Source organism: Poecilia mexicana, unplaced genomic scaffold, assembly GCF_051168715.1.
Source record: "Poecilia mexicana isolate PSO_F unplaced genomic scaffold, ASM5116871v1 scaffold_6, whole genome shotgun sequence".
Taxonomy (NCBI): Eukaryota; Metazoa; Chordata; class Actinopteri; order Cyprinodontiformes; family Poeciliidae; genus Poecilia; species Poecilia mexicana.
Window position 1 is genome coordinate 22281360 of NW_028263375.1, and position 20560 is coordinate 22301919.

Consider the following 20560-nt stretch of genomic DNA (forward strand, 5'->3'; position numbering starts at 1 on the left):
GTACTGGACACACACACTGGGATGAAGTATCATTTTTTATTATTTTTTTCCTTCTGCAGATTTTGGCTGAAAATGAGACCAGTGTAGCGCTCACACGAATGGGCTGTTTATAGGTCATATTGGATTCTAACCGTAAAGAGTGCACTCCATCTTGACCGTCACCGCTGCACCATATGCATAGGTCATTCCTTGTTGTGTGAAATGACACTAATAAGCCTGTTGCCAAATCTGGCTGAGTCAATTAGCTGTGCGATTAGAGTGGAAGGAGGGCGGAGAGGGATGGAGCAGGGCGAGGCTGGAGAACCGAGGGTTGAGAGCGTTGTTCCCGCTCGCTAATCTTCAGCTCACTTATCTCTCCAATATGTCTCTGTTTTTGAGTGAACACACCTGTGCAGACACGAACATAGGTCTGGACATGCACAGGGCAACCCTTAGCTGACCTTACTGGGAGATGGACCGCAGCTAAGCCTAAAATATAAAGTTCCTTGCAGAGGTATTTATACCCCTTGAACAGGTTTTCCAAATTGTTCTACTGCAACCACAATCTTCAGTGTATTTTTGTTGCTATCTTATGTGATTAATCAACAGAAAGTAGTGCGTAAGTGAAGTGGATGGAAAAATAATGTTTTTTTTATGCTAACAAATATTTTAAAAATAAAAATTGCCTGTAATTTGATACCCCTAAAATAAAAATCCAATGCAAGCAAATTTCTTTAAAAGTCACATAATTATTAAATAGAATAAACCTATTTTTTGTCTCATTATGAGTCCAACTGTTCTGTGAAGGCCTCTGGGTTTTGTCTGACAGCATTAATGAACAAACAGCTTCATGAAAACCAAGGAGCAAGGCGACCAACTTAGTGAGAAGTATATAGAGAAGTTTGTAGCAGAGTAAAGTTATAAAACAATATTCCTGGCTTTGAATGTCTCACAGAGCTCTGTTCGATCCATCGATGATGCAACACATTGATCAGAGAGCAGAGGTCCATAGTAACCCTGAAGAAGCTCCAGAGAAGAGGCAAAAATAAATTCATTGTTGAAAGAAAGCCATAAGAAGCTACATGCAGTAAACATGTGGATGAAGATAGTCTGTTAAGATGAGATGAGATTTTTTTTTTTTCACCTAAACTCTGTATGCCTGTACATTACCCTACAAGCTCATCCCTGTTGGATACACATGATGGTAGAAAAAACAAAAATAAATATTTCTATTAAAATTTTTGGATCTTTGATGGCATCAAAATGACCGTATTTTACAAAACTGCAACAGAAACAATTTTTTTTTGCCTCACAGGAGCCATGTGATCAACAAACTGATGCAACTTCTGACAGAAAAAACAGAGAAGATGACAGGAAGTGGCAGGATAAAGTGACACGGGATGTTTTTTTAGTGAAGTAACAAACCTATTCACGTGTGATTTTAACTTTGCTTCTTATTCAATGGAAGCAATGCCAATATGATATTTATTTTCCAACATAAGTGGAAAATTGACAAGGTTTTCACACATTTGTAGTGGAACTGCAATCAAGTTGTATGGTTGCTTTTTTCCAGAGAGACAAGTTGGTCAGAACTGATGGGAAAATGGACAGAGCTAAATGCAGTTCAGTTCTGAAGGAGAAACCTATTTGAGGCTGCATAACACTTGAAACTGAAGCAGAGATTTACTTTACAGCCAAAACAACCAGCATCCAGCTTTGGCTGTAAGATTCAGATCAGAGCACATTCATGTGCTTGAAGGGTTCAGTCAAAGTCTGGGCATAAATCCAGTTGAGAATCTGTTGCAAAAACTGATGTTTACAGACACTCTTCATCTAATCTGACTGAGCCTGAGATATTTTGTAAAGAAAAATGAGTAAAAATGTGCATAGTTGATATAGAAATACTCCAAAATGACTGCAGTTGTATGTGAAACAAAAGGTAGATTCACAAAGTAGAATAAACCTGCAAACCACATTATTTAGATTTTTATTTTTAGACCTTTTTGAAGAGCACATGTGATTTTTCTTACACTTTACAATTATTTCCCACTATTTATTGATCCATCTTATACAAGGCCATTAAAATACATTGAAGTTTAGACTTTCATTGCCATCAATTGTGAAAAAGTTTAAAAGGGAATAAATCTTGAATCAAAACATTGTCTACAGTTTTTTTTTATGTAATAAGAATAAATGAGAAAAAAATGAAATAAAATCTCATCCAAATTAGCATCTGTCAACAAGAAGTCAAAGAAAACCAGAAACCATTAGGAATCTGATCAGAGCAACTCTATCAGTATCTGGAACATAGCTGATCATTAAATAGATATATGTGGTAATAAACAGTTTAATTTGGGCCAACTAAACAACCAATACTGTCTATTAAAAACTAAATGAGCTCAATATGAACCAAAATAATGGTCAGAGATGTACAAGTTTCAGTCATATGATGCAGAGTCCGGCTTCCATTGGTTGTGCAAATTTTCCAAAAAATTTGCATGTAATCATGTTAGTTAGATCCACATGACTCTGGTTAAACACTTGACTTTTTTTATCCCTGCAAATGTGGCCGCGCTGCAGCTGGCTCCACTGCAATCAAATATCCTGAAATGCCCAGAATAAAGTAACCAACCCACATTATGAACACCCTCTCCCTCCTCTCTCACACGCACGCAGCAGGTCGGGCCGGGTCCCCAGGCTCTCATTACCAAAGCCCTGACCGGCTCACAGCAGGATGATAGCAAGTCAGACGTCAACATCTCAGCTGTTTTTGCCCTTCTTACATTGCCTAGCAACTCTGATGTGCTTTCATATCTATGGAGCCAGATAACAACTCCAGCGCAGAAGGGGTGGGGGGAAGTCAGTGGAAAAGTGATGAAATTAAGAAAGGTGCGCATGTTCGATTGCAAAGCTGAACGAAGGGGCCTCTAGCAAATAAATAAACTGCAGTAAGCAGCAGCGTGTTAATAGCTAAGTCGCTTCTTTGATTTACAGTTGGACAGCGGCCGAGGGCATTTGTGGATGAGCCCGGTTCCTGCAGAGTTCACCGGGTTAAACCTAAGACGTCTTAAGATCTTTTAATCCCACATAAAATGCAAAATAATACCCTTTTCTCCATCACACAGCACAAAGGATGCGAGGATTACCGACAGTCCTGACGGGCCGAGGAGCTCCAGGTTCTTTAGAGCCTTCAAAACAACAAGACAAAGATGCAAAACAGAAACACAGAGAAAAACAGGAGTAATCCAAAGGCACTAAAAACAGACACATGTAGCTACAAGGGGATCCAAAGGAAATGTAAAAAGAGATAGAAGGCTTACAAATCTAAAACCATGAAGCAAACAAGATAAATGTTCAGAAGTAAACATAATTTGGGGAATCGAGATGAGAAAAAAAAAATCACATTTAGGAAAGAAGAAATAGCCAGACCTTTGTAGAATAGACCCAGAAAACTATGGCCTTACACTATCTGCAATGATACCCAAAACAAGTACTAGCAACTAATAACAAGCTTATTGATGATAAACCACAGGAAGATCAGCTCTGTTACAGACACAATTAACAAGGAAGATTTACAATAGTTTCAGAGAGATGCATCACATTGTATTAATTTCAATACCTATTTTCATTATGTTGTATATTATTTTACCTGGTTTTGTTTTTATTGTATTGTAACTCTGAGACCTACTGGTGATTTTATATATTTGTTGCACTTTAGTCCACTATTGTTGTTTTAAATATAGAAAAGAAATTCATTTTGACTTGATTTGATTTGAAAAAAAAGTCCAAGTTGTCAAATAAGTGAAAAAAACTGCTAAGTAGTGTGACTGCTCCATTTACAAGTTCACAAAACGACAAGAACTAACTGCGGTTAGTGTCAGTACGGTTTAAATTGAAGCATGTGACTGATTTAAAATGGCCTAGTGAAAGTACATACCTAATTATGGGTGCACTGATTGCAGTTCTCTGCCTGATCGCCGATTACCGATCTTTTAAAAAGCTTAGCCTGCCAATTCCGATTTTAGCCGACACCAATTTCTTTGGTCTGAAATGTTGCTCAATATAGCAAGAAAGTTATTAAGCTGGCAACAGTGGGGTCACTATTGTTAATTGTAAATGTGCAGACATAACTTGGTGGGCCGGTCTGTCAATCCAACCTCTCTCACCGGAGAGCAAAAGAGGACAGTAGCTGATTCTTAGGCCTTTGCCAAGCTAGATAAGATTGGTGGATAAGATCGGCTTCACATGTAAAAATCGGCCGATCTCCGGCAATTAAGGAAACCGGCACCAATAAATCGGTGCACCCCTATATCTAATCCTATTGTGGACAGACTTAAAAAAATGGTTGTCTGATTGAATAGGGACCAACAGCAATCCCTATTCAACTGGACTGAGCCTGAGTTATTTTACAAAGAGGAATAGGCAAACATTTCAGAAACTACATGTTCAAATCTATTAATCACACCTCAAAAGTCTTGATGCCGAGGGAATGTTTGACACTCCGTTCATATCCAAAGACTGAAATTAGAGAGATGTAGCACCCTGTGGATTATACAAAGTAGTGTAAAGTTTGACATGTTTTGGAGATGCTGCATGACATGTAAAAGAGCAAAAGTCCATTAGGATGACAAAGTGATGTGCATTCAGACCAGTGGAAAAGGTGTGCAGGACGCACATTGTTCATCATAAAAGTGAGAAAAGTTTTGTTTGTAGTTGCCAGATACAATCTAAACAATCTCCAAAATGTCACAACGTTAAATCTGTTCCAAGTGATTTGCTGCTTCTCTGACAAGTTTTACCACTTTTAATCCACCAAAACTTGAGCTGTGAATGCGAGCATGACCTTTTACTTTAGTTATATCTAGTCCAGACAGGTTTTTTGGGAAACCTGGCTACTATTTTTTGCTTCAGTCACCGGGCCCTTGTTTATTTTGCTGAGACCACTGATGCTGCTCGGCAGCCTGCAGATGCAAAAAGCAAAAAATAAAAAAAAACTAATGTGGCTTGTCTTGTAACATCAACATGTCTTCATGGGTTTAAACAAATAATGAAACTTGTATAAAAAAAAAAAAAAAAAAAAAAAAACACATTTCAACACGTTTTCATCTCAAGAGACAGAGCCGAGGAGAAACACACAGACTTTGACCTTCACATGTATTCACTCAGTGGTTGTTGGCGATTATAGAGAGGTCCTGCGGTTGACATAGTTACGGTTATAGTTATTTGCTGACCCGAACAAAAAGCACAGTTCAGCCCACAACCTGTTTCTCTCACTTGCTGTCTGTTTGGATGACTGCTTTATGAATTTACAATGATCCTTAGGCTAAAATTACAAGTATTGCTGTGGTGCTGAATCTGATTGTGGCAGCAAGTATACAGTAAATCCCGCATATTTAAGACGCATGTGTAACTGTAGCTGTCTTCTGCCATGAATACGCACGTGATCATTTAGACGTGAATTTTCTCTTGCTTTTTCCTCTTATCTTTATCCATGATTTGGTTGCATATTTACACATAAAATGTTTGATTTGGGGGCATCCCAGAGCCCCAGCAGCTTGTTGCTTCCAGGAGACCAGCTCGAGAAAATAAAAAAGATATGTTTCCGTTTAAAGACTATGAGAATCATGTGCTTTTTTCACATGCGGTATCGCTCTGTTTCAAATCCCCACCCCACCAAGCAATGTCTGACTTGATGTGTGGATGCTCTCTGGAGAGAGGTTCTTGTTTAAACCTGTTTAAAAGTATGAGTATAGATTAATGTGCTCTGCTTTAACTTTCTTCCGTTTTTCCTTTTTTTTTTTGCTCCAATAACATGTTTCTAATGAGAAACACTTTTTAATATTAGCCAAAAGATAACCAGAGATAAAGAACAAATCATGATTCGTTTTATGAAGAGAACATAGATGTTCTAACAAACCTTTCCCTGTGTGAAAATATAATTGTCCTCTGCACCTAAGTTCTCTGGAGCTAAATAATTAAAAGGTACATTTGTTATGTCATTAGTTTTAGATTATGCAGTCCTAATTCATGTTTTTAAGATCTATGTTTCGCATTTTGCTGGCTCGGTCTTCCCTTAATAAATGAAATAGTTATTTGAAAAATACAGTTTCTATGCACTGTAGATAGTATTCACAAGCTGATCCATTTAAACAACCTTTTTTTTTAAGAAAAAGTCATCCTTTTGCTCAAACAGATTGTCAGTGGACGTTTCTAGTGCAAAATAGGTTTTTATTTTTATTTTTTGAACTTATTGTGTGACAGTGTGTTTTTTGGACTGGTGCTTTATAACTCGTTGAAAACAGACGGGCCAGTTCTCGAGAAATAACATCAGAGTACATTTTCTGCGGATTTATTTTGACCTTGCAAATCATTTTAAACTGACTGTAATTATGAGAAACTTTCACTTGTCATCTTTTAGTCCTCCAAGTTGTTCTTTCTGCTCTTTTTGTTGCAGTTTTTAAGTATCAAATTGTTTTAGGAGAAACAACTTGATACTTAAGGTGCTGAATTCCCGACGTTTCACGAGTTAAAGGTGATCAAATAGATTCTTGACATTTTTAAGCAACATTAACTCAGCTGTAAGCTCTGTAGCACTCAATATCTTGAATGCTAATGGAACTTTTCCACATTTTGAGAAGCTGCAATGAAGAACTTAAATGTATTTCATTGGGGGTTGACGTTATACGGCATAATTGGCAAGTCAAAAAAAAAGACCCTGCAAATCTCAAAATCTCTAGCGCTGTTACTAGCTCAGCTCTGATGGGCAGATATATGTTGACATGACAATTATTAGTTGTGCTGTGGACAAACCTGGTCTTTAAGGAAGAGTGCTATGATTTACTGAAATCCTGTTTACGGTTTGCCATGCAGAATGACAGCAAACGTGGAAGAAGATGCTCTGAAATAGATGAGACTGAAATAGGACTTTATAATGTCTATGCAAACATCCAACTGGAGCCACACGAGAAACATTTAATTCAAAACCTATCCATGTGTTGTAATGGCCCAGTCAAAGTCCAGATTGAGATACAAATGAGAATGAGGCCCTAAACAAGACAAGAAAAAACAAACACTTCATCTCCACATCTTCGTGAAGTATCAGTTCACGTGAAATTCAGCATTGGAACAAATTCTCTCTCAGGCGCCATAAAAACCGACCGGCTCACACACAAAAATACTTGTTTCATTCTCCGATGTGATCTCGGGAGAGAGCCGTATCTTTTCTTCATGCGTATTTTTTTTTAAATAAAACAGCTCTCAATCAGACAGGCCACAGGTGTCTCCTCTCCGCTTGCTCTTAGACCGCTGTTGTGTTTGCGAGGACAAAAAGGGAGCATGGGCGCGAGTGAGAGCACCAAGTGATCTTCAGGAGAGGAAACAGATTCTCTTTTTAAGATTCCAGACAAAGAGCCAGAGGTGCTGCGGAGGTCTCCGTTTGTCTGCGTGTGTGTGTGTGTATGTCTGATGGACCTCTTTTCAGATGTTAAAAGACGCGGGCCGATGTTAATCACGACTCAAACCGCTGACAGCGCCGCAGCTGCATCAGTAATGCAGTTACCTGCCTCGTCTTGAGGCGTGCATCCTCTGCTAAACACGCACGCAGAAAGCAGTGGCGGCAGTAAAGACGCCTCCCATTTATCTTTGGACCAGTGCCGCTTAGAGGTCAAATGCGCCACAACGGGGCTGCATTAAATGGCTGCAGCTTGATGCTGGAACATAAGCAGATTTTAGTTTTTTTTTTTGTTTTGTTTTTTTTACAACACTCATTCATGTTGCTACAACGCGAATCTGAACATCTTCGTGCCTCTGCTGACACAGCATATGGCTGCTTGGACCGCACAGCGAGGAGCTGCAGTCTGCAGATGAGATCAGTAAAACAATCTTAATATAGCCGCATTAACAAAATAGAGCCATCAAGTAATTTTCTATTACGCCTGAAAGCTACGGGGCTTGTTTTCTCTGTCATTCACCGGCAAAGAGTTTTTCTAGCAGTTGACCGAGATGAAAGATTCAAGCTTTAATCTTTAATTTAGTTGTTTTGGGATTCATGTGTGGCTGAGCTTTATGTCAGAAGCCAACATTAACATTTCTTCAAGTACAGTGCTGCATGATAGATCATTGAGAAGCATACAATAATAAAGCAGAATAAAAAGATGTTCGGTTTTCAAAATGCTTAATAAGTTTGTATTCACCTTTATGAGTCAGTGCTGTGTTGAATAATTTTTTTACTGCACTTATATTTGTTAGAAGTAAGGAGTTTCTCTCCACCAGTTTTATTCACCAACAGGCTGAAGTTTTGATTCATTGTTCTTTGGACAGTAGCTCTGTCTGAATAAAGAGTGTCGGTGAACATCGCTTTGCAAATTTTGCCACACATTCTCAAACAAATTCTTGTCTGGATTTTTCCGAGGCCATTCTAAACTTTTCCTACCATAGCTCTCTGCCCTGTAGTTTGCCCCCCTTTTTGGACAGCAACTATTTCACAATTGTCTGGTGAATTCTTATCTTAACTAGGTGGAAAACTGTTTTTTTCTTTTTGTTTTATAGATTTGCGCAAACCCCTAAAATCAAGCAAAGCAGCTATCCGCCTCTGGCTGTGGTGACCAGCCGTGTTTTCTAACATCTGACTTTTTCTGCTTTGATTTAGTTCTGCTTGCAAGAAGGCTCTCGGCTCTGATTAATCGTAATTGCTTTGATTAGATTTGATGTTCCACATCTGGTGTCAGTGAGAGGCATGAAGGCATGAAATAATAAGTGAGCTAAAGTTGGAGACCTGACTGGACTGTGAGTGATTAATACGTCCAAAAAACGCAGTAACGAGAACAAGCAAGCTGAGAGCAGCAAAGATGCAAAAGGGAACCGATTATTGGTTGACATAATCACAAGCAGGATGCGTTCAGCTCATAGTGTTGGGGTGTTAGCGTGGTGTAGGGAAGCTTTTTATCCAGAACATCCCAACACAAGCAGATAATTGACTTTGCCGTCTTACCGAGTGCTTTAACAATCTTTACCGTATATCAGTCAGCCACACTCGTTCCTCAGAGCAGGGGGGGCCTCCCTCAACCCTCCCAACTCTTTATTGACACATTTAGTCAATACAGCATCAGAGCTTAATCAATATAGCATTTGCACTCTTTTTCTGACCAACACGTTTAATCCCCGCTGACCTTGGCTGCCGATTCCCCCAGCGGCGCCCTCGAAAGTGCAAAAGCATTCTTAACGCCTAATTACATTGATAGTTTGAGCAGAACAGGGACTAAAACAATAACGGGACTCACTCGATGCTCTTGGAGGCCTTTTATGCTCACACATATCTCGGCAGCCATAGCTGGTCCTGCCATTGATTTAATTTATCACAATCTAGGAGCTTGGTTTTCAGCTGACAAATATATATGTTGTAAAGAACCTGAGCTGATGTATTCTGCCGTTGAAAATGCGTCAGATTTTAACTTTATTTTTTTAGATGTGTCAGGAGTCTTGTTTAATTTCAGTGGAAAATAAAATGTATTATTTCAGGACAAACTGTTTGATTCTGATCTGTTTCCTTGTGGCTTCTTAAGCTACACTGGGGATACAAAGAGTTTACACACTCATGTTGCAATGCCAGGTTTTTGTGACATAAAACATTTAGATGTTAAAAAGTGACTTTGGAGCTTTTTCCTCCTCTATTTGCATTCATCCTGTGCAATTGGACTCCTTTGATTTTCAGTCAGATTTAGTTCTGGAGAAGTGATCACTCAGTAGTGGAGCTCTTCTTGTTCCTTTCAGTTCCAAAAAAAGTATTTTTGACCACACTGCAACAAAATAAAATAACATTTCTCTACGACCACAGGAAAAGATCCATTTTATAAATATAAACCAAGTTAAATGTTCTCTTGAATGCTAAGGAAGTTCAAATACAATTTATTACTATTTTCATCACTAAATCAAAGAAAAATCCCTCTTGATTTGTAAAATGAAGGCAGCTGAGTGAGCCCTCTCCATAGAAATGAAAAGTGAGCAACTCGCATGAAAGTAAAAAGCACATTGAGACGACAAAACATTAAATGACTTTAAAAGCCTGGTGGAGGAAATAGGTTTTCCATATTCATCTGTTGAACTTCCAACGCAACTTTCAAAACATTAAAACTCGTGAACATGACATGAATTCATTTTTTATGAACTTGTTACTTATAAATAAACGTTTAAATATATGACATTAGAGCATAATGTCAGATATTTAATGTTAAAACAACAAAAAAAAACTCAGCTGAAAATGTCCGTCACTCACCTTTCCGAGATGCAAAGCAATTACTCAGAAACACCATCACTTCCTCTGTCGCCCCTCCGCCTGTGTCATGAGTGGATGTCTGCTCTCCATTGTTCTCAGATTACAGACAAAGCAAATCCTTCACCTCCGCACGCAGGTGCTTTTTAATTTAAATGTAAATAGCGAAGTGGCGTTGCACTCATTCAGAAGAATTCCTCTCCGCCTGGAAGATTAGTCCGGCGCATTATTCATCATTAAGAGAGAACAAGAACAACATCGACTTCGTTTGCGGCTCTGAAACAAACATTCATAGAGACAGGCTTGGGGATTGTTTTATACGGAGAATTATCAGTGGTGGTGTTTTTTTTTTGTTGTTGTTTTTTTAAAAAAACATGCTACCAATTATCGGTGTGACTGGAAACTGAAGTAAATGCTGCTGGAACCCTAAACTCCGTCTCCTGTGCACAAGGCAACAAATATATGAACAGCATAAGTTAGACAAGATTAAGACAGAAATCATTTTAGTTGTTGATCCACAGAAGCGACTTTTAGTCAAATCTTAATAAATAAAAAAAAATTCACAAAAAACATGCAGCACCCCAAATTACTCCAGTCCTTCAGCACCAGCTGGAGCTTCAATCCAGTGGTTTCTATCAAAGCATGTTCATGTGTTACAACGACCCAGACAAATCCAAGCCAATTGAGAATCTGTGGCAAAGATTTGAAAATTGATGTTCACGGATTCTCTAAATACAATTTCTCTCTTTCTTATTGAACTTTAGCTGTTCTGCGAGGCTGAATGGGCAAAGACATCAGTCTGGACATGAGCAAAGCTGGTGGAGACAAACCCCAAAAGACTTGCAGCTGTAATTATAGAAGGCTCTACAAAATATTGACTCAGGGTTGCTGAATACAAATGCACGCCACACTCCATGTTTGGTATTACTAAGCATTTTTTCTTTAAAGCCACGTGTCAATTTCCTTACACTTCCAAGGAAGTTGCATCAAATCCAACGCAATATGTTGAAGTTAGAGGTTGTCAGTTGACAAACTGTGGAAGTCGATATATTTTTTAATCTTGACCAACACCTAATAATGAAGCCTGAAACGTTTTCTATCACAGTATGCTAAGGGATTTTCTATGTTGCACTCATGGAAGACAAAGCAATGAGATCAGGCTGCAGCTCGGCTCGAGAAATATTAAACATGCGAAGCCTGAAATAAGTCTTCATCCCTGACGCTTGCATCATCAGATTTAGGATTTGGAGGGCTGAATAGAGCCTACCGGATGCAGGTTATTAACAGGAGTGCAGTGGCGTCCACACGCCTAACAGAAACGTGGACGCACCAACTAAGTCAGGTGCTGCTTTAAGTGCAGAAATTCGCTGAAAATCCTCCTAACCTCCCCATCGCCGGTGCACACAAGCAAATACAAACAAAAACCTCCTGATGGGCAGCGTTCGCTGGGTATGCACAGAAGCTCAAAATGAGGCTGCCATCAGTGCGGGCAGATGTTGTTGTCGCATGTTGCAGCTAAGGAATGACGAGGATGGAGCAACATCTGTGCTGCTGAAGTGTCTGGTAGTGAAAATGTAGGTCAGCATCACAATGTATTTCTGGTTCCTCTCCGTCGCACGCTCCCCACATCTTTCCTCGTCTTTTCTCTCCCCCGTTAACTCGGCGCGCTGCGTGCTCGGGAGGCCTGCGAGGACACAGACAGACAAACACACCGCGGAGGAGCAGAGCGAGATGACGGGGAGGGAAGGAGAGACTGCAAGAAGGCGTTTGGAGATGGGCTCTTTGTTGCTCTGACAACCATTTAGCTCCTTATTGCTGGTGGATTTCCAGAAAGGAACACACAAACATACGCATGCTGACCTTAGCAAATGTCACCTAATCGTTACTATTACATCCATGAATGATCTCTGCATCGCGCGCTCACACACACACAAACAGGTGAGTGCTGTTTAGCAGGGAATGATTAATGTGCACCAACAGACAGCAAGAGAGCCACACATCCATCACGAGAAGACCATTTAAAAAAAAAAGAAGTAACAAGGAGGCAGAAAATTATATTACAGTTTGACAAGAATCACAAGACAATTCTAAAGAATAGCAAACTTAAAAAGCATCGTAGAATCAAGGACAGACAATAACCATAAAATGTCAACAATAAGCTAGAAAATGACTGAGAAGAAGCAGGAAACGATGAAGCAAGCTACCAAATTGTCATAATCTTCGAATATTTGCGTTTTGTTGAACAGTCTTCTTCTTCTTCTGTTTTGTTGAACATTGATTAGCATTGTGAATCATATTTTACCTCAATCATGTTTGTGTTCCATACTCAGTGTCTTTTCCTTCCCCAGAAATTAGTCCCAGCTGTTCCTCATCCCCTTAATTACCTCTGTGAGTGTGTGTATGTATTCCCACTGGAGCCATTTTTCTAGCGTCCTACGTCCATACATGCTCTTCGCTTCTCCGGCGTTGTCCTGTAAATGCTTTTGGTTTCTATTATTAAATCATCATATGACTGACTTACTGCTGTCTGCTCTTCAATCTGACATTTGCCTCATAAATTATGACAAAAAAAAATATTCGCCTAGAAATGCAAAACCAGTTTAAAAAAAATGAACAGAAAATGAAAACTAGCAGAAAAAAATCCATCTACAATATCGTATATCGTCAATATTTACTTTTAGTGACATGTACTGTGTGATAATCAGCTGTAGCAGCCTCGGAGACTGTTTCTATAGGCAACGCCTTGATGTCATAACCGCCAAGCAGAGCAAAGACGCTCTCTAAAGATACACCTGGGACTTGGTCAGTAACTGGAGCCAAAGCGCCAGCTTTTTACAGCTGCACTGTCTGATCCCTTTTTACATTTCTTTTACTTTGAGAGAGAGCTTTTAAAGACGTCGGGTCCTGAGACCCGGATATTGCTCTTGTTGCATAACTGGTCTTTTTGAGGTAAGACCAGCAATGAAATAAAAAAAAAATGAGATGACAACCAAACTCTCATAGCCTTCTCGGAAATTTAGGACCCTCAACACCTTAGATGAGGTTCGTTTATGGTCTGCGGCTCCATGTCTTGTCCCAACCACGAGACTGATTTACATTTGGACACCCTACAAAGGGTCAAAACCTGGTAGGGTGCAACAAATAGGGGGTAAAATAATTACTGAACATGCCAAATCTTTTCCCAGTTTGAATATTTTCAGCTTATGGTGCTGGCAGACTTTATATAATTGAAGGAATGAGAGATGCACCAGGACATCCTTGATAAGAATCTGATGATGATGGATTTCTAAGCAAGACAATAGTTTCAAGCACATAGTCACAGAAAATCTTAATTGGTTTCAGCGTAAGAAAGTAAAACTGTCCCATTGTCCCATTCAGATCATCTGGAAATCTGGAGATCAGAGTGCAGCAGGACCCCATTCGAAATTTGAAGACTGTTTCTGTAGAAGAATGGGTCAAAATCACACTTGAGCAAAGTAATTTCTAAAATATTCCACTTTAGAGCAAGCTAAGTGCTAAACAATAGTGGGTCTGTTGAATAAACAGCCTTGAAGGGTAAAGAGCAGAATGGTGTCATGAGGTTGTTTTTGCTACTTGTATGAACGCTGTTTGTTTCTCAATCTCTTTGTTAAGTAATGTTTCCGAGCTCTCAGTCATTTCTTGTGAAGAGAGCAATTGTTAAGAAGGTAAGATCATTCCAGTGTGGTTATCAGGCTTGTTTGCTTTCAGCTCAAGCTCGAAAACAGATCCAAAACCTTGGAGAGACAAGTCGACACAAGGTACCTTGAAACAACCCTGAGGAATGTGTTTGTGGTATCCTTCAAAAGATTTTTAAGATTTAAAGAGCAGAAAAACCGAGTTCACTGAACTGTCAAACACTTTTCCTTCTTTCTTTCTTTCTTTCTTTCTTTCTTTCTTATCTGAAGGTTATTTTGTCGTTTGTGTGGCTCAGAGAAATGTATTCAGTGACTCCTCCAGATACATTGAGAGACATTTCACTGACGTAGTGCTCATATAACAGCTGGTGTTGAGGGACGAGTGAAGCTGCACAGTGACCGCTGTTAGGAGTGGCTTCTGTTCACAGTGTTGTTTACCAATCCCTGTCTGGCCCCCACATAGTCTCAGAGGACACGGACTCCTAGGGGTTGACGGAGCATTCAGGGACTCTCGTCAGAGTAAACATCCTTATTTAACCTCTCCTGACAGCCGGATTGTCCACATCCAAAACACAGACTGTATGGACGCCTTTCTCTTTCCTCTCCCTGCATATAAGGTTGAATTATTTTCTCTTGTGACAAACAAAAAAAAAAACATCTTCTTCTCTCTGCTTCTCTTTGTTTCTCGACACCCCCAGCATCCATTCTCTCCCGTGTCTCTCCATCCCTCTCTTTTTCTTGTTCTGTCTTGTTCCCATGGAAACTGCCGGTCTTTCCGGTAAGGTACAGAGAGTTTGCTGGCGCGAGTGGCATTAGTTGTAAGTTGTGATGTAATGAAGCCTCCGGTTTCCAGGGTTGCCGTTTATGGTCGTGACAGTGGTGGTCTGCTGACGATCGGTTTTCTTTCTGTCTGACTCTGAGGCGTAAAAAAGGAAAAGGCTGCTGCAGTTAACGTAGGCTGCTTTGTTATTATGTGTGGCTTTAGATGCATCACCTGCAGTTAAAGACAAAATAAATTAAGAGTCCAGGGAGGCATTAAAATTAATTACTTATAAAATTGACTTCAGTTTTATTACATCACAAGTCAAAGGCACCTTGCAAGTAAAACAGGTCCAATGTATAATTTGGTCACATGTATAATTTACCTTTGGTCCAAATCAAATTTAAATCCAGTTTATTGCAAAACAATACATTACAGAACTGAATGTATGACAAATTCTGATCAGAACCAATTATATGAAGTACAGTTCAGACAATACTGTAATACTATGCAATCCATTTAAGTTAGGGTCATTAAAAAAATCATTAAACAATCTGAGGAAGCAAAACTAATTGCACCAAGTCATTGCTGTTGCAGCAATCCCTCTTCCTGAGCAAGGGTGTTGTGACAGTGGAAACGACTGACTGACTTTTAACAATAGAGAGACGTAACTAGACATTGATGCGCAGGAAGGGCAGTACTTTCAATGGAAAAGTCCAAAGACATTACAAAGTTAATAGCAGCAGCTCCGTCAATAGCTCTGCTAAGGGTACACAGCTAACTACAACATCACTGCTCAAGAAATAAGTTCTGCGTGAAAAAACAAGGAGCTTTTACATCATTAATGTCAATATTAGCTACACCAACTGCTTCAAAGGAAAATATTGAAACACGTAGAACCGGGCCGTAAATACGTCCTACAGGAAAGAAAACAAAAGGAGTACACTCGGATATCGACGGTGTTCCTCCATCAACAGCTCCATGAAAGAAACAGACACGGCTTAACAAAGAAGCGCTCCCCGAGGTGTCCTTTCTGTGAAAAGAACAAGAGGAAAGAATCCAAAATACAGGCTAACAGTTTTATACTTGCATTGAGTAAATGTTTCTATCTACAGAAGCAACGGCTAGCTATAGTTTGCAGCTCGAGCTGACAATCGTTTTACAATTCGCATGTGTTCATGAACAGCCACCCGAGTGAAATTTGACCTAATTCTCACTGACTGAGGTGCAGTAGCTACATGCTAACCAGGTGTCCTCCACCTCTGCTAAGGTCTGGAAACACAAGCATTCGAATGCGGTCGGGTAAATTTGTCTTTTCTGAATGATGTATCGCTACAAGACCAGTGCCCTCTCCTTTTCCACATCCATCCTCTCAGCTGGTCGGCTCCGCGACTAGAGTTGCTCTCACACTTTCCATCTGTAGTATTAATGGTGTCTTCTCTCCCCTCCACTGTGATCTGTCTGGCTGACATTGCCTGCCCGACGTGCCTCTGTGTGTTAAATCTCTGCCTTCAGTCTGCGGTGCCACAGAGCTAAACCCCCAGAGTGGCTTTGTTGTGCTTCTGCAGGAGAATCTCAGCCTTCAGCCTGTCTGCTAGAGCGAAATCTCAGCATGACTCTGCGTTTGTGTGTTTGTTTGTGTGCATATGTGTGTGTGTCTGCAGTTGAATCAGTTGCCGAATTTCCTGAATGCTTGTGTCTTTACTTCCTGAATTAGAGCAGAAATTGATGAAAGCATCTTGAGCTTGCGGAGCCAGCCATGTTCTCAGCTTACAGAGTAACCTTGACCTGCCTGACTTTGCTCTGTGTTTTACATGTAAGAGATTCTCTTCCTCTGTTTCTAGATGTGTTAAAAAGTTAGTCCTCGAATTACATAAGATTGGTGATTTTTTTGTTTTTGGAGTAGCAGCAATTGGTTGTACTGTGGCCAATTTCCAACTAATGATAGACCCATTCATCCATTCATCCTGACCTCTGATTACAGGACTTGGTTGATTCTCCATACAAAAAAAAAAAAAAATGCATGAATGGCCCAGTTGTCGTTGAATCGCCCTTCTGCTGAGGTCACGGATGGGAAAATCAAATCCGTCGCGTGGTCCGACCGTGACTCGCTAACTTTACTGAAGCTTTAGAAAACAAAGAAATCAAAGAGAGTTTCAGAATTTTAACAATCGTTTTTCTCCTGAGTTTAATCGGTTCGATTCTCTGCTTTATTTTCTCACGTCGATCTGTCCTTTTCGTCTCCTCCACATTTCCCCTTTTCCTTTTATCTTTCCGCTCAGTTTGTTCTCAGCCGCTGCTCTCAGTCATACGCCAGCCTCACTTCCTGGATTTCCTTTCAGTTTTTTTTTTTGGCTTCTCTCGTACCGTTTGCCCCTCAGAGCAATCTTCTTTTTTTTTTTTTTTTTTTTTTCCATCTTTTCCCCTTTGACTTTTCTGTCTCGCCGCTCGCTTTGCTCTGCTCCACTGTCCCCTCTTTTTCTTCGCACTCTCTCGTTCCTCCTCCTCCTCACTTCTGCACCATGAAGTAGATGCCTGGATGATTCATCTCTGCCCCCGGACTGTTGTGATCCTCATTTTATTGCACCGTTAAACAGGACTTCCCATTCTGCCACGCTGCCTGTCTGTCCTATTGACAGTTATCAAGCTGAGTGCACAGCGTCAAAGAACAGGAAACAATAACAAGTAATTATTGCTTTAGAGATACGCTTCGATAGGACTAAATACGGTCAGAATTGAATCGCGGTATTGATTGAATCTGAGAAGCTGTTTGTGCAGCCATTATGGTCCGAGGCGCCAGTTTGATTTAGTCTGGCTCCTTTTTATGACTCTGGCCGTATGCGGTCCAGAATGGTCATCGCTCATCAGCATGGCACAGTTAAGCATGTTTTAATCATGCTGTCTGCTGCAGCTAAGCTGTGTATCACTATAATTCATTGCTCATTAGTCGTTATCATCGGTGAGTTGATACATGAATTATTGAAAAGGAACCAGGGCAGTAATTATATATAGCTGGACATGGATTAACACTTGAATTGTTAAAAAAAAAATATAGCATTTAATTTTGGTGTCATGCTCAAAATTAAACCAAATAAAGTCCCAAGCTGATTCATGCTTAACGTCACACATGCTAAAAAAATAATAATAATAATAATAAAACATTTTTATTAGCCTTATTGTTACCAAACTGACAAAAACAAAAACAAAAATAATACCCATTTTTAATTCTAAGGTTCCACATTTGAGGATACAAAAATGGACCTGGTTTTTAACAGGCTCCAAAATTATTGCAAAAAAAAAACCAACAAAAAAACAAGAACACTCAACCAGTTCCACCAGCAACGTACCTATTCAGAAAAGATGAATCAAACTTATGTGGAAAAAAATAAACCCTTCAGGAGGTAAAAAGTGGCAACGAGGTGCTTCTAATCAAATGCATTCGAGTATACGACTGCCGCTATCAAGCAGCAGTTTTAGCCATTCCGGTGTGTGTTTAAACAATACCGAGGAAAGAAATCAGCAATGACCTTAGAGAAGCAATTGTTGTTGCCTGTTAATCCCGGAAAGGTTATAAGACCGTTTCTGGACAATTAAAAGTCCATTATCCTACAGAGATAAAGGTTATTCACAACTGGAGAGCTTTTAAACAGCTGCCAATCTTCTCAGGATTTCCAGCTAATTCAAGCTTTTTCAAATTAAAGAAGCCTTAAGAACCCCCATCTCTGACTCTTCAGGCCTAAGTAGGTATGTTAAGTATTATATTTCATGATAGGATTATGAGGAAAGGAGCAAAATGCTGTAGCTTTTTTGGAAGCATTGCATGAACCTTCTGCAGCAATGCCAGCACAAACTCCTCATACCGTAAGGGAGATGTGCAGAAATGAACTGAAGCTCTGTTGTTTAGAAGAGAGGAACACAGCTGCTCAAGTTCTCTTAAGGTGTTGCTAATAAGGGTGGTTCCAGTGTCTACCAAAATGTGGGTTGTACTTAATTATTCCCATGACTGTAAAGGATTTGATTCGCAAGAAACTGGCATGTCTAGAACGGCATGTGAGGGGATTAGTTATGGCTCTGCGACAGACACAGAAGCTTCTGAGTTTTGTTTTGGTGTAATTTCATATTATTATGACTCTAAACTGTATTTATTTTTGATAGCAAAGAAATGTCAACAGTGATACGCTTAAAAGAATAGTTTCATAGAGATCAGACACATAAACAGCCTCAGTGAGTGCAGAAACAGTCCATATTTCATTCCAGGTTGGATTTGAGGCATTCAGGGCTGAACAACGGTTGTTTGGGCGTTTCTTCAGGATCTCAGGCAGTTCAGGGATGATAAAATATGCTTTGGGCTGAGATTGAGTCTCCTCTTATGTGCAGGGGTTTGACAAGAGTAAACCTCCATGTACTCGTTTGAAATCATACTGGTCCATATCATCTAATGGCTTTACTCACCTCCTAACCTGGAAAGATGGGTGTGTGTTTGTTGTTTGGGTGTTTTCATGTTTGGCCCATAGAAATGGGAAAAGACTCCCTGCATACAGTCTTTAATTAGAGCTTCATAAGTGTCTCCATTTTTGCTACCGATATGTGAAACATTGGTAATAATTGAACTGCCAGTGTGAGAAAAATCACCTGAATTAGTTTTGTCATGCCAGAGTAAAACACTCAATTTGATGAATCCTGCTGTAAATGAAACACATGCACAGATCTCCAAAGGCCAAGAGTGCCTTAGTCCTGCAACCTCCTCAGTATGCCATTAGATTCTGCCGATGCCCAGTAAAGACCCATTCATTTGATTCTGGTGTGTTCGAGCCGGGATGCATCGAGGACGATGTCTCTCGAGGACTGGAGTTGTTAGATTTGATCCACATATCAATGTTTAATGCAGTGGCTACCCCAGGAAAATAATACTAATTTGTTTATTTAATTGTTTGGTTTTACGTGTATTTTCTGATTGAAGAAGGTGACCCTGTGTGCCTTGAGAAGAACTGAATATATTTCTCTGGGTCGGGGAGACAATAGACTGTCCATTTCCTTCCTGTATTTCACTTGCTTACAGCGCAGTCTGGGGTTTCTCTCTTAGACTTGGATTGTTGATAGATTTTCTACTGGGCCAATCAATGAACAGAGGGAGAACAACAGAAGCATAGGACAACAGAGTGTTTTTATCCAGGGCAGGCGATTTTTTAAACAGGGGTGGCCATGAAGGTTGTATAGTACAGTCTGTGTGAAAGGTTAAAAAAGATACATGCTGCCAGAAATCCAGACAAACAGCTGGAAGTAATTTTATAAGTCTCTGATTTTCACTCTTGAAATTCAAATTTCTTCACTCTTTTGTTAGTTTTTCCTACTTTAACATGGGACGTGTTCATTTCTGAGTACAGTTATTATTTGCACTGATGACACGTTGTTTCCTTTCCTTCAATTGATAATTCCATGACAATGCTTTTTTGAACTTTCTCTTACCAATATATTGTGGTTCTGTGGGTCAAAACTGTTTTAAGATGTATGTCCAGATTGTGTTTCCTGGAAACCTTGGTGTTGACTGAAGTGAGATTTGTTATGGCATCTTTAAGAACCACTGTCTAGTTTGAAAGCTTCCCAGAATGGTTCAAAGGCAACACGTCTTTGAAAACGTCCCTGTTAAATATTTCTGTCTCGCTCACTTTAAAGTCGCTTTGCTGTGAAATTTGTTGTTGCTTTCATTTCTTCATGTGAACGAAATAATCACCACATCAATTGTATTGTTGGGACTGATTTGGCAGTTTTATGTATGACTGGTTAGAATCAATATGCTTCAGTCTTTTGTCTATTTTTTCATTTTTCCTCATGAAGGCGGCATGTTTTCAACCTTTGGTTATAGACTTAAGCTCGCCTCTACTGGAAGCGAGAGAGGCT

The 20560-nt window shown here is 39.7% G+C and overlaps 1 protein-coding gene across 1 annotated transcript in view; it reads left to right on the forward strand.

The window, feature by feature from the left end:
- The window catches only part of znrf1 (zinc and ring finger 1), a 43925-nt gene that overhangs the window by 2314 nt on the left and 21051 nt on the right, over positions 1 to 20560 (forward strand). The window lies entirely within an intron of this gene.